This window comes from Rhinolophus sinicus, linkage group LG03 (assembly GCF_036562045.2).
Source record: "Rhinolophus sinicus isolate RSC01 linkage group LG03, ASM3656204v1, whole genome shotgun sequence".
NCBI lineage: Eukaryota > Metazoa > Chordata > Mammalia > Chiroptera > Rhinolophidae > Rhinolophus > Rhinolophus sinicus.
This window is the reverse complement of record NC_133753.1, coordinates 162,172,765-162,197,134: the sequence shown is the minus strand read 5'-3', so window position 1 is coordinate 162,197,134 and position 24,370 is coordinate 162,172,765. Positions and strand designations below refer to the sequence as shown.

Here is a 24,370-nt window from a genome sequence, read left to right as displayed (position 1 = left end):
ATACAATATTGGGGTCCACAGACCATGTGAAGCCAGCCATCCATTTTTCTAAGGCACAAAACTAAAAACAATAACTGACTTACAATCAGGCAACCTTCAAATCAGTATGAGAGAGGCTTTCTAACAATTAGGGATATTCTATAATGTAATGTTAAAAGGCATTAAATGAGGACAATTATAATCATGTGAAAATAAAATAGAAAAGTGTTTAGAAAATAAATGTAAGTGAAAAAAGTTCAGGACAAAAATTATATATACACATTGATTAGATGTGTATGTTATACAGATATAAATTGAAAGATGTATTAGGTTGGTACAAAAGTAATTGCAGTTTAAAAGGTTAAAAAAATGCCAAAAAACGCAATTACTTTGGAACCAACCAATAAATATGAATAATCCATAGGAAAATGAATTAACATTTTATTGTAAACTTATTTCAACAAAATTATAACACGTTTTCTATAAAAATTATAATGACCAAGTAACTATTACGATAATTAAAAGGATGATTTTCATTATCTTTCCTGTGTGGGAGGCATGGCAGGATTAAATGACACCAAATCACTTGTAAGAGGGTATGAAAGAAACCAACTGTGTTAGAAAATTAAACAGGAGTCACCAAACCAGAAAGTTATGCCAAGATGTCAGTTTTGTTACTATTCAAGCCTATCAAGGAATAATGATTTAACCAGAAGAATACCATGGGTGGTATCCAAAATGACCTTGATAGCTCACACTGGGTTGTTTAGACGATGAACTACCATGTTTCCCCAAAAATTAGACCGGGTCTTATATTAATTTTTGCTCCAGAAGACGCATTAGGACTTATGTTCAGGGAATGTCATCCTGAAAAATCATGCTAGGGCTTATTTTCCAGTTAGGTCTTATTTCCAGGGAAACCCAGTAGCTGTTGGCAGCTTCCCTCTTCTCTCATCTGGAGAGGCCTTAGCCACACTCAGCTTCCCACGAGACTGTTGATTACATTTTCCTGGCTGAAGGAACATGCAGCTTTCCTAAGGTCTCTGAGGCTGGGCAGCTGGCTTTCCTAGACAACTCCTCTGAAGAGCTGGCGTCTAAACCTAGACAATCTGGCAGGCAAGAGAGTTGTCTGTCCCCCCACTGACAAGGTTCCTCTCTACAGTTGTCCTAAAAAAGGGCTCAGCAAGAGGGACGATGCAGGGCCAGAGAACCACAGCCTCCTCTCTTCTTACCAACGTTTGATTGGTAAATCACTCAAAACCTGCTCCTTAACCCATACTGCTTACTGCTGTGGCACATGAGCTCTGCCAGGACATGCAGCCACCATGACAGAATCCAGTTGCTCTCAAGGCGGGATGGGGAGGATGTCAGCTTTCTCAGGCAAAGGCAAACATAAATTGACCGCAATGTGTATGGACTACTTTCAAATATCTAGGGCTTCTCTTAGGGAATATATTGCTTTGTTCTATTTACAACTTCACAGACAGAGCAATGTGTATCAATGTAGATACACAGTTAAGAAATTTTACATAAAGAAAAGTCTGTTGGAAGTATGTAGTAAAATTCCATTGCAGTAAAAATTATATATATTTACATGTACCAAAACAAATCTAAATATGCATAGAAAACTCTTAGAAATAGTTATCTCAGGGGACGGGAGAGAAGATGGCAAATATGCAGTTTTATCTGTCAGACATTTCTGCAGTATTTGGAATTTTTATTAAAAAACACACACACAGAAAACCTCATCCTTATATAACAAAGAAAAATGAAAATAAATTAAAAAATTAAAACTTCTTAGGTTTCTTTTAGACAGAGTTTTGAAACTTAGTTTCCTAAAGGACAATATAAAATAGAGTCAATTGGTAATTAAGAAATTACTCTCTAGACCATTCTGGCTGCCTATGAAGCCACCATGCTCTGGACCTTTTACCTGCACTCAGTTCAGCTAAGAGCAATACATGATGATAAAAACCTTAACAACTTACAGACTGAACTTTATATTTTTTCCACTGGTTTGTTCATATGCTTGATTTTATTTTCTCAGTCAAAATGTTTTAATTGGTTTATTTGTGTAGGATTTAACGAGTTACTACCTCAGAGAAAATTAGACTTTTTCCTAAGGATTGCTCTTTAGATCCCCAAATTAATTTTCCTAACATGCTACCTTGTGAATTAGACAGATTTTTCTGGAATCTGCTGATCCATTTTATGGGTTTCCATTAGATTCTTCCACTCATGATCCTATCGGGTCCCTATTTCTTCTCCATTTTAAGAGTTTTCAATGGAAAAAATAGATCGAGTATTTGGGATTTAATGCAAAAATTACTGTGTTTTGTTAACAAAGATACTAGCCAACGTGGTTGGTATTTGCAAACTCTCATTCTTAGGAGATTAGCTATGCTATGATGGTCATGTTAGGAAATGGAAGTAAATAACATAAGAGCATTCATGAAATTGTTTGGAATGAACAAATTAACACTTCAGTTAAGGCAATTATTTAATCATCACTTGTTATTTTTCTAAAGTAAAAAAAAACAAACTTCAGAGAAGAGCAAATAGAGCAACTTACCCTCAATTATCTACATATCTCTTTCCCAAATTATTTTAGTCTTAGTTATGTTATTATGTTATCTAATTAATTGTGTGATTTGACAGAGCAGTTTAGTTGGATTCTACTCTGGCAAGATTAGCTAGCATCTCTAGATGATACCAAGATATCCCAGCAGTGTCTCGGTTCAGGCTGCCAGGCAAGGAGACTCTGGGGCGGGGGGGCGGGGCATACGTTAGCCAAATGATGGGCACACTGATCCTCTAACATCTCCAACAAATCTGAATAGTTTTGAGCATCCTGGGGTTTTGCAAGAATCAGATGAGTACAATTCCAAATTTTCTTACCATCATTTTTTTTCTTCACATACACAATAGTCAGTCTTTGTTAAATAGATGCATTTTTCTTCCTAACTGTCAACCATATACGACCAGCCACACTTTTTTTTTATCCATGAATGGAATTCACTTACATATGTTTGACTTGTTTAGGTCAATATCGAGCATGAAATCTAGAGGACTCAGTTGAAATGCTAGGATGGAGATGTATTTGCATCTCACTGAAACATGAGCTTTGTGGTGAAAACACGAACCATGTGGGAGTCCTTCCAACTCCCTACACTTCTGATATGAATCTTTACTGATTATGGTAATTCACTGTTACAGAAGGTTCACATAAAAAGCTTTAAGAAGAAATGGAAAATGAGGTTAAATTCACATACACAGTATCTCCAAGTAAAGTTTCTTGCCAGCGAATCAAAGCAAAAGTATTTCCATATTAAAATCTATGACTGGTGCCAACCTGGTTCACAGGATGCATCAAGGATCAAAAGGGGTGGCTGTCCTCTCACTGAATCACATGTTCAATAAGCTTTCTACTAAAGCCAGGTGGCCATGGGTTCATTGGTGATAACAAAGGTACGCCAAGGGAAATTATGATAATGATTCTATTGTTTGAATTTTTCCATTGCTAGATCATACAACTGCACAGTGAAATTAGTAGAGGGATTTTGCCAGAATTTTTTTTCGGTTAATTGGGTCAAATTAGTAGCTGTAATTGGAGGTTTAAATCAACATTCCTTTTAAAGTGTCACTGATTCAGAAAATAGAATGTGTTGAGAACTTAAAAGATCTCAGGTCATTCAGAAATCACATGTGCAAAATTAATGCAATAAAAAATACCTATGTGGGAAAACTTCTGTCTGTTTGCTATAAAGACACATTCTGAATTTCTGTTTTCTTGCAAAAGCATTGGAAGACAGAAGGAATCTTTTAGAAATGCAAATTTGAATATGCTATGGACCTCACCTTCCCACCCACTTAAGCCTTTTATTGATTCCCCATCATTTTTAGGATAGAAGACAAACTACTTAATGTAGTCTAAAGCGCTCTGCCTCAGTTGGTCCCCACCGTTTTATAAAGCGCTGTTTTCCTTTTAGCTCTCTGCATCCTGGCCTCACTAGCCTTTGGGAAACTGCTCTGCATACTGCTTCCCACATCAGGACTGTGCACCTGCTGCTCACTGATATTCATCTTTATTTATTTCACCCTCCTGCTTCTCCATTCCACCACTATCACCACCACCACCACTACCACCACCGTCACTCTAACTACTATTACTATGGAACACACACACACTCCTTTAAACTCAACTCACTTATATTCTAAGAGGAATGTTTCCTGACGTCTCCCACATACCCTTGAAAAATATGGGTATCTCTGTTACAAAATCTGCTAGCACTATATAACATAACACTGATCATTGCTTTAATTTTACATATATTTTTGGACCTTTTAGTTAATGCCCATCTCTCCATGAAAGTTGGGACTGTGTCTGTTTTCTCTTCTTACCATTATTTACTCAACATTTAGTATGAAACCAGGATACAGTGGATACTAACACTTGAAGATTATTGAAATGAAAGAATGAATCAATCAAATCTAAGCCCTTCCTCTACTGTAGATGGTTAGTCCACTGAGCAAAATTCAACCTGAAATAGGGATAAAGGAAAAGAACATTTGTTGAACTAAACTATTTTGCAAGGACTGGACTGCTTTTCTTTACTAATTTAATACCAGCAACTAGGCAATAACTTGCCCAAGGATACACATCTGCTAAGAGAAAGCAACATGATTATGCTGAAGTTTGGGGGGTTTTGTATTTTCTTAGGATTTTCTATAAAGCCACGAAACCATGTTTATAACTGCATTAAATGAGCATCTGTATCATTTGAATTTAGAATGATTCTACTTTAAAGCACTAAAATACTTTTGAATGCTGGCTCTAGAAATTGTGAAAAATAAAATATTACAGAAACTGAAGCAAGTATACAAACTGAGTCAACTTTTTCAGTGTTGAAAATTTACTGAGGTAATTGTCTTGCATGTAAATTAAGGTGCTGTACACTTAGAATTATCAGTAAGGAATTAAGCAGAATTTCAGAACTTAAAACGTGATTTCAAGAACTGAAATGTATTTTAGTTCCACAATAATGAATATACTACCTTGGGACCATTTCACCCTCCAAGAATCTTCCTCTAGTTCTCAATACTCTTAATTAGATAATTATTTTTCAAAAGCCCAACTCATCTTCCGTGGTATGTGCCTGGGTTCAACGCTCCTCACACTTGTACAAATTTGCAGAAATCAGCATTTCCTTGCACCACATTTCCTCTGCTGACCATAATGCTGATTGGATTCCCAGGAATGAAGTGGATACCATGCACTTGACCACTGCCTGACCCAGAGACCTATGGTACTGCTTTCTTTCTGTCAAAATAAAGGACTTGAAGTCAGACGAAGGGACAAAAGGACCCTCGTTTGGTACTCTTACCCTATTTTTTCCAATATTTTCAAACAACAAATATTTATTATTTAATATTATGTGCCTAGCCCTCTAGGTACTATGAAAAAAATAAATACAGCTTAAAATATGATCAGTCATTATCTTTGAGACTTGTATTCTAACTGGGGAAGACAGAACTAATTTTCATGGAATGATTAGAAAATAATTGAGAAACTGTAATAAGGATGATAATGGGTTGAATTGCATCCCCCACCCCCAAATTCATATGTTGAAATCCTAATCTCATGTGACGGTATTTGGATATACGTGTCTTTAAGGAGGTAATTAAGTTAAAATTAAGTGTTTAGAGTGGGCCCTATTCCAATATGACTGGTGTCCTTTAAGAAGAGATTAGGACACATACAGAGGAAAGACCATGTCAGGACACAGGGAGAAGATGGCCATCTACAAGACAAGCAGAAAAGGCCTTGGAAGGAACCAAACCAGCTGACACCTTAATCTCAGACTTCTAGCCTCCAGAACAACAAGAAAAAAAAAAATACATACATACATACATACATGTAAGTGCACGGTGGAAAATTTGCAAACTTAATTTTCTGACCTCATACACACCAACACACACACACAAAATTGCTTAATGCTTAAGCCACCAGTCTGTGGTGCTTTATTATGGGAGCTCCAGCAAACATACATGGACTCTCTTGAAGAAAGATTTTAGGGCAAGGATAAACCAGTCTGTGTTAGACTACTTGAGGAAGGTTTTGTGTAGGATATGGTGTCGTAACTGAACACAGACAAAAACTAAACAAAGCAAAGGCAGAGGTATGATAGCCCAGGAGAGCACGAAACTCAATGAGGTAAGCAAAGTAACTGGCATAGAAAATAACTTTGTCACTGGAAGCAGTCTCTAACAACTCTGGACCTTTGCGATCTATTCATATTAAATGGTAATATATCCCTATTAATATATCTAGTCACTTACATTGCATAGTAAATTTCAATTTAAATTAAAAGCAGTGTATTATTAAACAGGCTACACTGAAATTTTTATGAACATATACTATTACCATACATGTTTAAATCTTGAATTCCATAGCCAAGTAATGGCTGAGAGTAAAGGCAAAATGCCATCGAAGCATTACGAATTCAACTGTATTGTATATGTTATTTGATATGTACATAGAAGCTATATATGTAAAATGAGAAAGAGAAGATACATGCAATATATGAAATAAATTATGTTTGAGTCAATCAGCATTTCTCTCTTTTCACCCAGATTATATCCATTTATCATCAAAAGCTTAAAGATTTTTCTGGAAGAAGCTTATACATCTGCTCATGATCACATGTTACTAGAGTATGTAAGTAGGGAGTGTCATACGTATACAAATGAAAATTAAATATTACAATATTAATTTTTTTTCTATTTTTTACTCCTTTTTAGAAACAAACTGACAGGCAAACAACTCCTCAGCATTGCCCACATCTTGTTTCCAGAAAATGTTTACAAGCTGCAGTTAGGTGACTAATTTTCAATCTGGGCAACGGCAAGCTAGCTCAGAACCATCAGCTGTTCACCTACCCAATAAGCAGTATGAATAAATATGTCACAAACGCTCCTTGTAATCTTCTTACTCTCACAGCAACAGTCCCTTCCACCAACACCTCCCCCCCCCCCCCCCGCCGCCCCCATCATCTTGCACTGTTAATTCCATTCCTTGGAAAAAAAGAGGAATTTTGAATGCACTTAAAATTCTTACCGGTAGCAGGTAGGTTGTCATTGTTTACTGTTCACATTACTTTTTATAATTTGTTTTTTGTGTGTTTATAAGCCATTTGTTCACATCAGACAGGTGCATTTTCTTTCAGCATTAAGGAAGAGGAAAACCAAAAGTACTTACCTAAAAAACAAAACAAAAAAAGAGAAGGATTAAAGTGAATTCATGGATGTGCCCAGTTGCTTAACAAAACACTGATATAGGGATAAAAACTCCTAAATCACCTAATGTAGTGTACCACCCGGCAAATAAAGCATGTGAAATAGCCACGAAAAGCAAGTATAAGATGGGCATTATTCTGAAAGTTAAAAGAGCATTGTTCTTTATTATATTATCACAGACTCCATCCTGGGGGTGTCTAATTTATCATCTTCCTTTGTACTGTAACAGTTTCGTTAACTGCCTATAATAATGCTTCCATCATTGTAAACTCGGAGACATTGATTCTTACGTCTCCTCTAATTCAGAGCTTCAACGTCATGTGTCCCTACAGCATGAGGAAGAGAGGACAGGGACATGCCTGACACTGGCAGGTTATGAGAGAAACAAGGTTTTGCTAACAGTTATTGTCATGACTATGAGGTCATGGGCTTCCTTTAATCTGAGACATGGCAATGTTGGCAGAAGGATACACTTTATGAGATTCGGGGTCATGATTAACATGGATGTCACCCAAGCTAACATACAGAATCAGATGCTGCATACAGCAAAGACTAGTAAGCTTTACATATAGGCTATTTAGGAAACGCTACATTGAAATCATAACTGGCAAATGTGTGTGTTTTTTATCAGCGTGTCAGCCTTTGTGCAGGTATTATGATATCTTTGACAGTATGTAATGCTCATGGGAAGCCCTCTACACAGGGAATGCAGGAGACTTGCGTGGCATACCTCTAATGAGTGACAGTTCAGGAATAGGCAGTGGAAGGCCCAGGACATACCAAGTGAAGAAATTTGTTCACTTTGTCACTTATCAAAAGCCAAAGGAACAGTTCCTGCAGAAGAAATGACGCTTCCCTCTCTTCCTTGACAGGCAAGAACCAAACAAAAGAAAGAGTCCCAAGAGAAAATGTGGCATTTGAGAGAGGAGTAGAAGAGTTCCCATTTACAAGGAGGAGGGGACATCCATGTGGTGGCAGCACAGCTCTCTGGTGCTGGCTGCAAAGGACAGAGACCCAAGGTATTGCTTCTCACCACTTCAGTGTGTCACAATAATCACGTGGGCTGCTTGGCAAAATCACGACGTTCCCACAACCCACTTAGATCTATCGAATCAGCGTCTGGAGGTAAGATTTTGGAATTTCCATTTTAAATAAGAACCTCAAATGAATTTTATGGAGCCAGCCTGGCACCAGTCTATACATACTATAGCTTTAGAAACCACATACTAAAGTGTGTGGATTCTCTCCGTTTTAAGTGCTGCTTGTCAGAGATAATTTTCTGAGGCAACTGAGTTACATCATTCTGTCAGAATTTAATAAAACAGCATACTGCAACGTAACATCAGGGAAAGTGATGGGGAATCTGTCTCTTCCCTATCTAATTTTTCTTCACCAACAAACCATTGATTAAAAAACAAAAACAAACAAACAAACAAAACAACCTAGCACAGCATGCATTATTTTAATTGTGCTGTGCCATCAATCAAAGCGGCTTTCCATTCCTACAATACACAGATTCTTGCTAATAAGATGCATTCTATACTCCCACTCATAGAGGTCACTATTTTGATGTTAGTTAATTCTGTTGCACACAGTTGGTAACAGTAACAAACAAAACAAACAAAAAACCCCCACAATTGCATCAGTGAAATGATCCAAGGAATAGTTTTAAATATTACAGAGTGTATAGCGAAATTTCTTTAGTGCAAACTCATGAATCTGACTGAACTTTAATTTAGCATCATTTGTCTAGCATCCCTTGACCTATGATACCTTCATTTTCACTACGACTAGTGTTTAGCTAGTCCTTGAGTTATTTTTATCTGAATAAAGCAAAATGAGAAGTTGATTTCCTTTGTTTCTTTTTTACCAGAAAATGTTTTGTTAGCTTTCTAATATTTCTTTGCTTTAGACATTTAGAAACCTTGATTTCATGTCCAAGACGTGGTATATTTAAAATAATAAAACAGTGCTTCAGAGGAAGCACTTCATATATATAACTTCATACTTTATACAAAGAGATGCTTTTAGCAGATTGAGGTGCTCCACTACAAACTGAAATATAACTTAGAAAAAAAACAAAAAAACACAACAGGGGCAGCCAGGTGGCTCAGTTGATTAGAGCACGAGCTCTGAACAATGGGGTTGCTGATTCAATTCCCGCCTGGGATGGTGGGCTGCACCCCCTGCAACTAAAGATTGAAAACGGCGACTGGACTTGGAGCTGAGCCATGCCCTCCACAGCTAGATTTTAGGACAACGACTTGGGTCTGATGGGCCCTGGAGAAGCACACTGTCCCCCAATATTCCCCAATAAAATTAAAAACAAACAAACAAACAAACAAAAACACAAAAACACAAATAGCTCTTAGGTGAATTTCACCTCAATTTAAACAAAACAAAACAAAAAACTAATCATAATATTAGCAAACTGTGAACTGACCTCCTTATTAATATGCACACTCATCAGAGGCTACATGGAAATGTTTTTATGTTTCACATTCGCAGGTGAACCTGTATTGTCATTTTAGGAGATTTTGCACATATCTGTCTTGGCATATAAGCATTCATTTTGTTCTGCTTTAACGAGTGAAAGGACTCTGAAGAGTAAATTAAAGAAGCCAATAGGGTTGGCCAGAAGCTAGAAGACTTGCGGGTAGAGTGGGGAAGGAGGTCATTAGAACAACTTAAAAAACATCTCCTATATCTTAGAACGTAAACATGGAGTAAAGATGAAATATTAACCGACACAAGGCACAAAGCACCACAAAGCGGCACAAATAGCTTTAAAGGCTTCTGCAAATCCTAAGGATCATCATAGACTCAATCCCTCTATACTTTTTCAAAGGATGCTATTCATTTCCTTTTCCTTTTCCAATTGCACAAGTGACAGCCGCTACAAAATGCATCATCCAAAAAAGGAAGATGGTTAAAAAGTCCTCAAGAATATAAAGTGACAAGCAGTTCGGTCGGATCTAACTATGGCCTTCCTCTAGCATCACTTTTTCTTTAATTTTAAGGTGGTAGTGTAACATATTACAGCCCCCAAGTAGTCAAGCTTCCAGAGGTAGCTACTCTGTGTTCAAGATAATTTGTTTACAAGATTCTATTTTTGTATTTATGAAAAAAAAAAAGGTTAAGAAATGACAACTTGCTTTATTTCACATTAAAATGGTTTAAAACATATATACAATGACCAGGGATAGGACGTAAGTATCCCTGTTAGAAGCAAGTCAGACAACAGGAAAGTGAGAAAGACACAGGAGAAGAGAAGGAAAAGGCTATGTTTTCCAAAAAGAGAAATCACATATTCCTTTAATCATGCATGTTGCCTTCCAAAAGATAACACTTTATTAAGCCGACTTTGTTCCCATGTAGCCAGTTGAACTATAAAAAGTAAACACAGACAGCCCAGAGGATGCTGCCCCAGCCACGTCTCAGTCCCCTACTCCCGCCCCGACTCTGAGCCCCATTCTAGCGGTAAGAGACAGGATGTGCTTCTTCCACGCCTGACTGGCCCAGAAGAAATGCTTGCAATGGGCACTGGAGCCTAAGCTGCCAGATTGCGCCAGTCATTCCTCCCAGCAGGCTGGGGATCTGAGGTGGTGCGGCTAGAAGAAGTCCCCGGAACCCCAGCTGCGGCCAGAACTTTGGGGTGCCCCACAACGGCAGGAGAGCCCCAAGTTCCCATGGCATGTCCTCCTTTTGTGTGACAGATAGTCCTGAAGGAAGTTCCAGAACCTACTGGCAGTCTCCAGGAACATTATAATAATCTATGGAAAAGTTCCAGAAAATTAACCCTTTTATATTTCATGTACTCCACGGAGTGGATGAAGAAATTGAAAAGGGATTGGAAGGAATCACATTTAACATTGCTGGTAGCAATCACTTAATGCCAGTGGCAAGAGTAATAGGTAAAGATTTTGGGATTCTTTCTAGAATTTTAGAGATGAATCCATATAGTAATGGTTAATGATATTTGCCCTGAAGGTGGACAATTGATTGCTAAAGCACTCCAGAAGAATACAACTCTGAAATACATAAGAATATCTGGAAACAAGATCAAAAATAAAAATGGAATTTTTTTGCGGCAATCCTACAAATTCATCCTTAGAGAAGTTAGATCTGGGTGACTGTGACCTGGGAATGTACAGTGTGATAGCATTTGCTACAGTCCTAAATCAAAACCAAATAATTAAAGGAATAAACCTAAACCGACCTATACTGTACAGTGAACAGGAAGGGTCCACAGTTCATTGAGGCCACATGTTAAAAGAAAATCACTGCCTTGTTGAACTACACATGAGTAAGCATGCTACACGTAAGAAAGTGTGGTGTAAAACGGTTATGTGCTGCTCTGTATCTGAAAGAAAGCCTGCACTACCTTGATGTCAGCTGGTTGTCGTAGTCAGAAACAACACAGAGGGACAGGGACGTATTGCACTTTCACAACAAATGAAAACAAATCCCACACTCTCTAACAGCCACATTTGGGGAAACAAATTTGAGGAGGCTACCTGTGTGGCATAGTCAGACTTCATTCAAATGGGCTGTGTAAAACCAGACAATACAGATGTGGAGCCATTTATGGTGGATGGACAGGGGTATCTTGCAGGAGTCTCCCATGGCCTTCAAAAGCACTATCATGGGACACCAATTTATGGAGAAACTTGTATCCACTCAGCTAGTGCAGGTTTTATTTAGTCTTGTACAATATGTCAACATTTATGAAAAATAAGCTCTAAAATAATTTCCACATATATTTGTCTTACTATGTTCAGAGAGAGTACAGTTTTCTTGCCTATTAACTTTTTCTTTCATAAATTAGAACAAGTGACTTTTGTCAAATGTGTAAAAGATATAGCTGTCCATTATGGAAAAGAAAAGTTAAGTAAATACATATCTAAAGTACATATGCCTTTTCACTGAAGCATCCCATGCCAATCTTATTGTTTAAAATCCTACCAAGTACACACCTGACTGGAAGCCCAGTTTGGACAGTGTTCTTCATATGCAAAGGCTGATATTGAAAACAGAAAGAAGGGAGAGCCAAATAATTGGAAGAGAGGTGTGCGCCCTCATCCCAGCTCCTAAACCAGGATGATTTTCTTTGTTTTCATACAGTGTAAATCATTTCCCCAAAGGCAACAACCCATTTCACTTGCGGACATTACTCTTGAATGGCTTGCCTGACAAGTAGCTTTCTCATTAACTTTCAAAGGCATCTTATCTGTGCCCTTCATCTCCTGCAAATGCATGAATATGACCTTTCCTTCACCTTGACTTTTAATTTCCCCTTCAAAATAGGAATTTTATGAATTGTTTTTGACAGGTCATAAAGTCTCTCAACATAGTTCATAAAACTTGTCTTCCTGTAAACTTTAAAATTAACATCGTAAACCAGTTCCATATTACAGTACTAATGCCTACCTAAAATGTGTGCTGAAGACAGCTAGCTAGCCATACTAGGCCTAATTAAAGGGCTAATATTTCACAAACTAATTAAAAAGTTACTGGAGACTGAGTGCTAGTTGTTAACAGCTTTAAAAGATGGGAATTCTGACTAGAAATACTCTCAACATACATGGAAAATAAGGGCTAAAAGCAAATTGTAGGAGGATTACTTTCTTACATGCAGCTCCCATCTCTTTAATCCCACCAGACACTATAAATAGGAATGAGTTTAGTCTCGTTATAAGCACAGATTTTCAGGTCAGAGAAAGCTAGGTGTATGACCCTTAACGTAGTTCCATCCAGTTTGAATCATTCTATTTTCTCTTACAAAAGAAAAAGAAAAATGAAATATAGGAAGGAAGAAATAATAACCTAGAAGAAAGCCTAGAATATGTACCTAATAAATTGTATTTGTTACAGTGATTAAGGGCAAATTAGTTCAAAGCACAAAATTAGTCCAAAATTGGTATAAACATAGTCCAAAGGGCAAAATTTAATTTTCTTTAAGTAAGGAAACACTTCTGGGCAGAGCCTGATTATTCCCAGCAACGTTAAAGAATGGATCCTGATAAAAAGAAATCTGGGAACTAACAGGTAGGTTGACATAACTTTGAAGTACTCCTTACAGGCAACTAAATATAAATAGACCCCATGGCTAAACGTTTTTTTTTCCCCTGGCAAGTGATTACTTACCAGTAATGTGGGGTTTATTGCTTCCCGAAATTCATCATTTCACTGTTAGTTCTCACTATTCGTTTGAAAGTACTTCCTTATAACCTCTACATCTCAGTAGTATACAACATGGTTCTTCTGTTTTAGTATTTGTGGGAAGTGCACTTTGAATTCTTTTCTGTATCTGCTCCATCTCTTTTTCTCTCTTTAGCTCTGCAGCTAAGCATATCCTCAAGATTGTTCTAGATGTTTGTTTTCTCACATTAACCAGCTCAGTGAGCCAATTTACTCTCATAGTTTCATCTGAACTAATATACAGTTTAGACCCCAGTGTCTAATCAAAGTTTTGCTCTTCAACTTTCAGTGGTTAAAAGAGAGACATCATATATTCATCACATTATTACAGTAATAATAAATGCAATTTACTCAGGAATTTTTGAATGATGATATATGCACTAACAATTATATCTAAAGCCCATAATTGATTATCTAGAAAATGGTAGCCAACGCCAGACCACTCCATATAATCCATCAATGACATCTTTCCTTCCTATGGAAAACAGTCAAGAAGACTTTGTCAGAATCTCTATTTATTTTGCAAGGACAAGAACTTCTTGCTTGTTGGGGCTACCTTCTCAAAATACCTCTGCTTCAACAAAAACAGCTTTGTACCAGGGCTTTCCCATGTATATATTTCCAGATGTTATTACTTCTGACAATAGATCTGCATTTGTTTCATACATGTTTAAGAAATCTGTGCAGCTAGACCTCATCCAATCTGTCATCATGACTCTTCATCACCCTCAAGCAAATGCTCAGGCTAAAAGAAAGGCAAAGACCTTTAAGGATGCCCTAAATTGAACTGTTAGACGAAAATGGCCAAGGAAATTTGCCAAGTTGCTCATCACCTCAACATGTCACTCCAAGTGGGACAACAGGAGCCAGTTCTGCTGAATTAAAAAATGGAGCAACACTAACATTATTCCTTTGATGGTTCCCATACAGAGCTTAGCTTAGAATTTATAAACAAACCAGAATGTATTCTAGATATTGTATTCACTCTTAATTCATTTTCTTCCATAAAAGTTGACCTTGACTAAGAATTTCAAAGGTAAGTAGAGAGGGGCATGTTCCTATATAATTTAAATCACAGTACATGTGTTGTTACAAGTGTCAATGACCTAGAGTAACATAATACTAATAAGACAAATTCAGTGTTATGTTCAAATTTTAAAAATTCCTGCTTGTATTTTATTTCTTTAAAGTTCATTATATGCCATTGTGTACCTATTTATTTTAAGTTCAGGTATATTATATAACATAGTTAACATGGCTGAAGCTTCTTCTTCTTGCTTACCTACCACCAAATCCCCAAAACATTAGGGGAAATGGGAGGGGCAGCCCAGAAAAGAGTGAAACCACAGTAAATGTGTCTACCAAATACTCCTAGTTCTCATCTTTCTGGGCACACCCTTCACCCCTTTGATGTCAGGCATAGATAGGTGATATACTTTGATCAATGGATTTCAGCCAAAGTAATATGTGTCACTTTTGGGTGAAGTTTTTAAGATCCCAAGCCTGATTAACTACATTACTTTTATCTGTTAAGGTAATTGTGGAGGCTAGTGTTGAAATGGAGCATCAGCCACCCTGGGTCCCAGATTGGCTGTGGCGAGCAGAGCCTCCTCGCCTATTTATCTTGACTACACAGAAAAGGTAAGAAATCAACTATTGCATTAAGAATCAAGATTTTGGATTGCTGCAGAATATTCTAGCTCATCCTGACTTGTGCAATGTGTAACCAAAATAAGAAAATATTAATAACTGAAGTCATGTTGAATTTTATACAAAAAAGGCTAATTATCCCCAGTATCTAAGTCCAAACATAGAAAGCAACTAAAACTCAACTAAATGACTATCTTCAAGTATAGAAACAGGGTTGTATCTTCTTTTTCTCCCCACTAGAAAGGTGCTAATATTTTTTTCCCAAAGTAATGCATTCTGTTTCACTAAAAGAAAGTAAACTGAGGCAGGATAATCCGGATTTGGAAATAAGAAAAAAATTAAAGGAACAAAAACAAAAAAAACTTCAAGTTATAAAGGAGGAAAATAAAACCGAGGAGGGGGTAAATGATGAAGGCTGTGTAGTCTCCTTGCCTAGAGAACTATAATAAGGGACATATCTTCATCACTCTCAGATTGTTTCCATTAGTGAACTTTAGAGTTTTAGAATTTAGAATAAAAACCTTAGAGTAAGGCTCAAGGATCCCCAAAGGGATTCATGAATTAGCTTAAGGGGGTCTGTGACTTGATTAAGCCAACAGCTAAATCATGTCTGTCTCTGTGCATCTTTCAGAGAAGAAGGAATATAGCTTTAATCGGATTCTCAAAGGGGTCTCTTATCCAAAAGAAGGCTAAGAACCATGGCTAAATATCGACCCTACAGAAAGTGAAAAGTATAATGCATAATCTTACATTTGATTTCACAACTCTCTGATGGATGACAAATCTGTAGCCTTAATTTCACCTTAAGATCAATATGAGGCATGTCAAGAATTTTTACTTCTGCCACCTTGAACTGACTTATGCCAAATTAGCTTTGCAAAGCAAGAAAACTAACTTGAGGTGAATCAGAGTTGATTTCAAAGGGTTTGGAGAAAACGTCTTAGAGGGACTGAGGATTCTGTTTTCTACCCCACCCCTAAGGCCCACATGTATCTCTATATAAAAAGATGAACAAAGAAAGCTTGGCTTAATCTCCTACGCAGTACTTTTCTTGACTGTCAGAATCAAAGATGTCCAGACTCAATTACTGCAGGGCTGGGCTTGTTGATTGCTGTATGCCTCCATATCCTCAAGCTGCTATGGTGTGCTCCCTGGCCATCTAAGCCCTAAAGGAAGTTACAGGATACTCTTTTAAGAACACTCTTCCCCCCTCCCGCCCCAAACACACACCTTTCTGGCTGTTTCCATTTTATTATTAAACCATACAAAAAACAGTTATGTAATGAACGTGTAAAGAACCAAACCAGATGTTTTCAAAAACTTTACGAGCACAAAAATGACACAAATCAAGGCTCTTATAGCCTGGTTATGTATGTCATAGTGTAGAGAATGAATGAGAAGCAGGAGTTTCTTCCCAGCAACCTATCCCCGCTTCCTTCCCTCCATTTTATGGAGAAAATGGTGAAATTAAAATTTAACTGAGTTCTGCTTCTGGCTATTATAAAATAGCTTAGAAAAAAACAACACTTCGCCAAAAACACATAAACGTTAAAACAAACAAAAAACAAACAAACACATAAACATTAAAACAAACAAAAAACAACCAAACAAAAAACAATCAAACAGATAAAACCTAATCTAATATGATAGAAGTCAGGATATTGGTTACCTCTGGTAGTAGGGTAGCGGTGATTGGGGTATGGTACCTAGGGGTTTCTGAGCGATTTGATAATATTCTATTTCTTGATCTGGATGATGGTTACATAGATATATTTGTTTTGTGGGCATTCATCAAGTTGTACACTTATAACTAGGAACTTTCATGTATGTAGAATATATTTCAGTAACAATTATTTTTTAAAAAATATTAACTGATTATAATAGGCCTGGTGAATGCCTGGAAATACATCATTTGCAAAAAGCAAGCACATGTACATTTTTCACAGCGAACTGTAACATTTGGCCGTTTGGCTGGATATGTTCAAATTAACCCCCCATTGGAATTATTCTCCTCTGGCACTGTTACAAAAGCACTAGTCTGAGATGTGATCATCTTTGGATGGCAAGTTCATGAGCAACACAATCTTGTATAAAGTATTGCCCATTTGGCATTGCATTTGCTTTAAATGTGGGTTTAGATTACATACTTTAGAAAACCACACTGCATGTGATCAAATGTTCATCTCACCCCATTTCCATTACTCAACTCAACATCAATACAACAATAGTTTCATGAGGGGGAAGAGGAGATTTTTATATAGAGTCTATGTAGCCTATACTTATAAAATAAATAATCTACACTACATTTTAAATAGACAAAACTTTGAAATATTGTTTGCAAACTACACTTCTTAATAGCATTAAAACATGTAAAAATAGATCGTTATAGAAGGTAATTGGATTAAATCTCATAATACATTTCAACAACCTGTAGATAAATATTCAGAAGTAACAGTAACACAGAAAAGAGAACAATGGGACCATCAGTCTACAAATACAAGTTAGGGAACACAAAATTATACCATTATTAAATTCAAGAACTTGAATTTCTATTCACAAATGACAGGGAATATTTTAAGGCATCTTTAAAACCCACCTACAGAAAATTAAAATGAGAATATTAATACTGTTTTAGAGAAAAATGACTTGATAGTCATATTGAGATAAACATTTTATAACTTGCGTATTTCACTGACTGCTGCTGTGGCTACTAAATTGGTTTTACTCTCATAAAATAATCACATGTATATGATTCACTATGTTTTATTCTTGAAAAGATTTTACAAGCAAAGAGACAGATTATTAGTGTTATAAAGATATGAAGGAAGAAATATGCTCACATATATCTCATCAAACGAACGAAAGCTAAAAGTGTATATAATTTAATGAGATGAAAAGAAATAGATTTGGTTAAGTTCAAGTATCCAACTCTTAGAATTAAAAAGAAAAACTGGTTTAGTCAACATTTAGTAATTATCATAAGGGAATATCCATACTTATTCTCTTTTAAGGCACTAGTAATTTTTGCCAGACTATTATCTAATTAGAAGTAGTAACAATTTGTATAAGCACAGACTGAGGTTTATAGCCACACTACTCTTTTTTAGACAGATTAAAAATATCTAAATTTGGAAATGAGATTGCCGAGAACATATTGAAATTACCTAAAAGAACCAGCTGTTTTTAAGAACTTCATGACTGTTTATGTGTGAAAAATGGATATGTTAACTATAAATAATTTTATCTTTTTATTAAATTGGGTACAGAAAGAGCCTCTTTGTTAATACGGTAAAACTCCGAATTAGTTTACTAAATGTTCACGACACTGTGGAAAACAGTTCTGCCATTACATACCACAGAGATTAAAAGCTAGACTGTGTGCCTGTGCAACGACATTAAAATCTATGACAAATTATGGCGCTCATTTTCGATTTTGAAAGATAATAAAATATTTGAAGATTATTTAAGTGTATTATTTGAATAAATATAAATATTCAAAAGTATCCATTTGATTTAATTACTTAATTAGGTTTCTCCTGAGCCATATTCAATTAGCAAATTAGTACTTAACATATACCTTGCTCCTGTCAATGGATTCTTTATAATTTTAATAAACAAATCATAGCTATAATACTTTAATAAGTATCTTAAAATATAAGAGTCATTGATGTGCGTAATTATTTACTCAATCTAACCTTGGTAATATTTAATATCTATTGCTCTTGGGTGATGCACATGAAGCATCTCATAAAGTATCACATAAAAAAGAATTGTTGGAGCAAAAAGTATTCAATGCACAAGACATAAGCCATAGACTCAGAGTTACCAGTGATGATTTGAACCCTAGCTGCATATTAGTGGAATCTTCCTAAAAACACTGGTGCTCAGGCCCTGAGATCAAAGATTCTGGGGGTGGCCGGATGGCTCAGTTGGTCAGAGCATGAGGTCTCAACAACAAGGTTGACGATTCAATTCCCACATGGGATGGTGGGCTGCACCCCCTGCAACTAAGATTGAAAACAGCGACTGGACTGGAGCTGAGCTGCGCCCTCCGCAATTAGGTTGAAGCACAATGACTTGGAGCTGATGGGCCCTGGAGAAAAACACTGTTCTCCAATATTCCCCAATAATTTTTTTTTTTTTAAAGGATTCTGATTCAATTGACCTGGACTTCCACATTTTTTCAATGTTCCTTGGGTGCTTCTAGGGTTTGAAGACCCATGCCGCAACAACTCTTAGGCAGATACTATACTAAGACGATAGTGTGCCCTTACTAGCCATGGTTAAGTCTAACTGATTCCAGATCAATACCTATCTACATTTTAGACTAGTTCCCTCCGATCTGTCCTCAGAGGAAAGAAAGGAAAAATAATTCAGTTTTTCTATTTATCTACTTTTCCATACTTGACAACATTTTCAAGTTCTTCATGTGCATTTTTACCTTGGGTCAGCATATTTCAAACTGTGGGTTCATGACCAATGGGAAGGTTGTAAATCAAATGGCATGTGTTGTGACAAATTTTAAAACTAAAAGAAAAATTAGAGTTGCATGAGTTCCTTGTATATTTTGGATATAGCCCCTTATCGGAGGCACTGTTTGCAAAAATCTTCTCCCATTTAGTTGGTTGCCTCTTTATTTTGTCGATGGTTTCTTTTGCTGTGCAGAAGCTTTTAAGTTTGATATAGTCCTATTCATTTATTTTAGCTTTTAATTCTCTTGCCTTTGGAGTCAAATTCATAAAATGCTCTTTGAACCCGAGTTCCATAAGTTTAATACCTATGTTTTCTTCTATGCAGTTTATTGTTTCAGGTCTCATGCTTAAGTCTTTGATCCATTTTGAATTAATTTTGGTACATGGTGACAGATAGCAGTCCAGTTTCATTCTTTTGCACGTGGCTATCCAATTCTGCCAGTACCATTTATTGAAGAGGTCTTCTTTTCTCCATTGTATGTTTTTTGCTTCTTTGTCAAAAATTATCTGTCCATATTTATGTGGTTTCATTTCTGGGTTCTCAATTCTGTTCCATTGGTCTATGTGTCTGTTTTTCTGCCAATACCATGCAGGTTTGATTATTGTTGCCCTGTAGTACAAGCTAAAGTCAGGGAGTGTGATACCTCCAGCATTGTTCTTTTTTCTTAAGATTGCTTTGGTTATTCAGGGTCCTTTGTGGTTCCAAACAAATCTGATGATTTTTTGTTCTATTTCTTTAAAAAATGCCATTGGGATTTTGATGGGGATTGCATTAAATCTGTGTATTGCTTTGGGTAATATGGCCATTTTAACTATGTTGATTCTTCCAATCCATGAGCATGGAATGTCTTTCCATTTCTTTGCGTCTACTTCAATTTCTTTTAAAAATGTCTTATAGTTTTCAGCATATAGGTCTTTCATATCCTTGGTTAAGTTTATTCCTAGGTATTTTATTATTTTTGTGGCGGTAAGAAAAGATGAAATAGGACCATTTGTGACATCATGGATAGAGCTTGAGATTATAATGCTAAGCAAAGTGAGTCAGACAGAAAAAGCAGAGAACCATATAATTTCACTGATATGTGGTATATAAACCAAAAACAACAAAAGAACAAGACAAACAAATGAGAAACAAAAACTCATAGACACAGACAATAGTTTAGTGGTTACCAGAGGGTAAGGGGGGAGGGAGGTGGTAGATGAGGGTAAAGGGGATCAAATATGTGGTGATGGAAGGAGAACTGTCTCTGGGTGGTGAACACACAATGGGATTTACAGATGATGTAATACAGACTTGTACACCTGAAATCTATGTAACTTTACTAACAACTGTCACCACAATAAACTTTAAAAAAAGAAAAATTAGATTCATCACATGTAGTAAGAGTAAGTAGAACTTTGCAAAACTTTTGTCTCAGTTAACTTTACATACTTGTATATATGTGTGTGAATATATTTGGTGGGTGGCAAAGTAAAATGTATTTCTGCACTAGGATTTTGGGCTATAAGCCAATTTCAGCTGCTTATCCTTTTCTCTCTGTCAGAAAACTGATAAGCATCTACAATGTCATGAAAAGTAAGAGTTTATCCAGACATAATTTTTTTTTCTTTTTTTTCAGGGAGGGTGCAGCTCACAGTGGCCCATGGGGGATCGAACCGGCAACCGTAGTGTTATCAGCACCATGCTCTAACCAACTGAGCTAACCCGCCACCCCCAGACATAATTTTAACCAAAGCAATACTTAACTTATAAAAATATCTTCTAATAGAATAACCATGGCATTTATCCTGTAAATGCAGATTGAGGTATGCAAATTAATTTCTAATTTCCACTGCTAAGGATTTTCTTGCCCTGTTCTCTAACTATTTGACTAATCTTTCGTGGCATACAAATTTATTTTCCTACTCACAGAAGACATTTTTTGGAAGTTGTATTTTTTAACTCTGTTTTTTCAGTACCAAGAGTTTTTTCTAAGTGTAAACATTTCAATAACTTCATTAAAGGAGAAATTCTACAAGTTTTTTTTTTTTTTTCCGTGAATATTCTAATACTCAAAAGTTTATTCATTTTTTTCACTCAACTATTCAGACATATTTTTAAATTTTCAAAATTATTATAAAAGGTAAAATAATTGACATAAGAGAAAATGATGTTTCCTTTGGCAATATTATTGTACATAGACATATGTATTTCTCTTTGAAAAACTATCCTTTCAGGTTGTACAGTGTGAAAGTGGAGATAATGCTTCCTCATGCTCTCTGAATGATCTAAGATTTACTAAAAACATTGCCTGCCAATGTCACAGGGTCATGTCCCTTATTTTATTTCCCATTATCATCCCACACCCAGATTCTGGTACAATCCAGGCTATTCAAGGACATTTCTACTTCTCTTCATTCCTGATGGGCACTATAGTGACATCAGCATTGTGCATAGCCATGTTTGGTCACAGAGATTTATCACCAGAGAGGATAATGGAACCAACATGCCAGGATGGAACATCCTATGAAGCCAGGCATTACCTTTTAGCATGTTATGTTATTCAAATTGCTTTGTATCCTTCCAATACATCTCTTATACTTGAGCTAATTTTAACAGATTTCTGTTCATACATTCACTTATGGAGCACCTACTGTGTGCCGGCAGGTAATGATACTCAACCTGGCAGGTGATCGCTGCCTTTATGTTGTCTACTTCCTTACAAGCAAATTTCCCTGAGTAAAATAATGTATGGCATTCTCTTGTCTTGAATTGGACTAAAGGCAAGGCCTACATACAGGCTTTCATATCTGCAAAGCAATCGGACAGCACCAACCAGGCAGCAACATGCACATGGTACGCTTGAACTCAACAACTGCTCTGCGAGGTGTCTGTGGGGGCTCTGTCTTTCTTGTTTCACCAGAGGTCCTAAAAAGGCCAAAGAAAAAACAATAGAAGGCAAATAATCCTAAGCCTTGGAGTCACTGGACTATGCCAAGAATTTGCAAAGGTACAGCTTTTCTGACCCTTAGGTGACATCCCACATCCTGGCTTTTAGAAGAGGCCAGAAAGACTAATAAAGGGGTGACACAAAATTCAAGTGAGGATTTCTTTTGCTAGAGTTGTAGGCATTCTGGGTCTCACCTCTCCATTGGGTTTTAAGGGCAGGGGAGAAAAAGACAAATGTTTTCTGAATGAACTCTTTGAGTCCTACTTCTCAACATGGCAGTTATAATTTCTAATAGTTTGAGAAGTAATAAAGTGTAGGTAACAACACCAACAAAAAAATGTGAATCAGGAAGTCTAGTCTGGGATTGGCACCAACTAGCTATGTGTCTCTCAATCAGGATAAACACCAGACTCTCTGAGATGCACCTGCCTCATCAGTAAAATGGGAGTTGAATCAGGCCGCGGGAATCCTCCAAATGGAAATCTCCATGAAATGTCTGGCCCTTTTTCTTTGCTCTGTAGGTGTCTCTGGGTGGTGGATGGGAAAAGGTATCCCAAAGACACAGTTTGAAAACCACTCAAACAGAATAGTTCTACGGTGTCTCTCAACATCAAGATTCCATAATTTGACATTTTTTAGAAAATGAAGACCTCTGGTCAATGTGGTGTTCCCATCACTATCACAGTAACCATGCCCTTTTTTTCAAACCACTCTTCAGCTCGAAGGTATGATTTTCTCTTTGTATTCTTTATTCATATAAAACATATTTCTTCAAAAAGAAAAAAAAATGAAGAAAGGTTTCAACTATCAAGTTTTAAATCCATGTAGCAGACTTAATACTATTGAGTATCATATTTTGTCATTTAAAATGCGCGCTTTTTTACCCAAATTTGTCAGGGAAAAATTACAATGTGTATTACATATGGGTAGTACTAATACCATAGCTATATAAATGTTTTTAATTTTTTTATTTATGCTTATGAGTTAAAAGTGTAATAATAAAATTCCTTCATAATATAAAAAACAAGTACCTAAATAAAAACATATAAATTTTTAAATTAAAATTAAAACAAAAGATATTTTTCCCTGAAAGTCTGGGCCAAAAAAGTGGGTACACATTATACACGGGAGTGCATTATACATGGCAAAATATGGTGAACCTTTAATCTCCAACATCTCCTTAATACTCATTCTCTCTCTGGGTTGTCAATTAACAAATGACATACATTTCTTCATAGTTGGGCTCACTTGAGGCTTATTATATTATATATATAGCATTACATGTTTTAATTCCTTAAAAATAATTTTGGAAAATTATTTCAGTTATTTGAGTAATGATGTGTTTATTGAAACATGCTAGTTCTATCATTGACTACTGGTCTCTTCTTCCTAGGGAATGAGTGCTAAGGGCAACGAGAGTCATTTATTCTGGCATTGTTCTTCACAATACTCTCTTTAAAATGACCTCGGCTACAGTAATAAGCTCTACAGGAAATCATTTTGCAGTGCTATTACAGATATATGAGACAAAATCATCCTTACAGTAATAAGGGAATATGCTCTTAGAAATTCAAGATTTTTTCATAAAAAATATATCAAAATAAGTGAATGAAATGAAAGAAAAAATAAATGATTCTCTCTTGCTCTTTTTGAAATGGATCAAAGAATTTATTGTGATGCCCTAGGCAATGACTGGTTTCAGAAGTGTGCAAAACTTACTATTGTAGAGCAAACTTTTCCGACTTTTGCTTAATGGCTATAAGCAAAAACATCTTTTGAATGACAATTACCTTCTTTTTGCTCCTCCCTAACAAAAACCTACATTTTACTATACACCATATG

General features: G+C 36.3%; 1 protein-coding gene and 1 pseudogene across 6 annotated transcripts in view; one reads left to right on the top strand and one right to left on the bottom strand.

The window, feature by feature from the left end:
* The window catches only part of PDE4D (phosphodiesterase 4D), a 1,269,731-nt gene that overhangs the window by 388,178 nt on the left and 857,183 nt on the right, over nucleotides 1–24,370 (bottom strand). The gene's annotated exons all lie outside the window — the stretch shown is intronic.
* Nucleotides 8,242–11,979, top strand: LOC109453217 (leucine-rich repeat-containing protein 34; annotated as a pseudogene).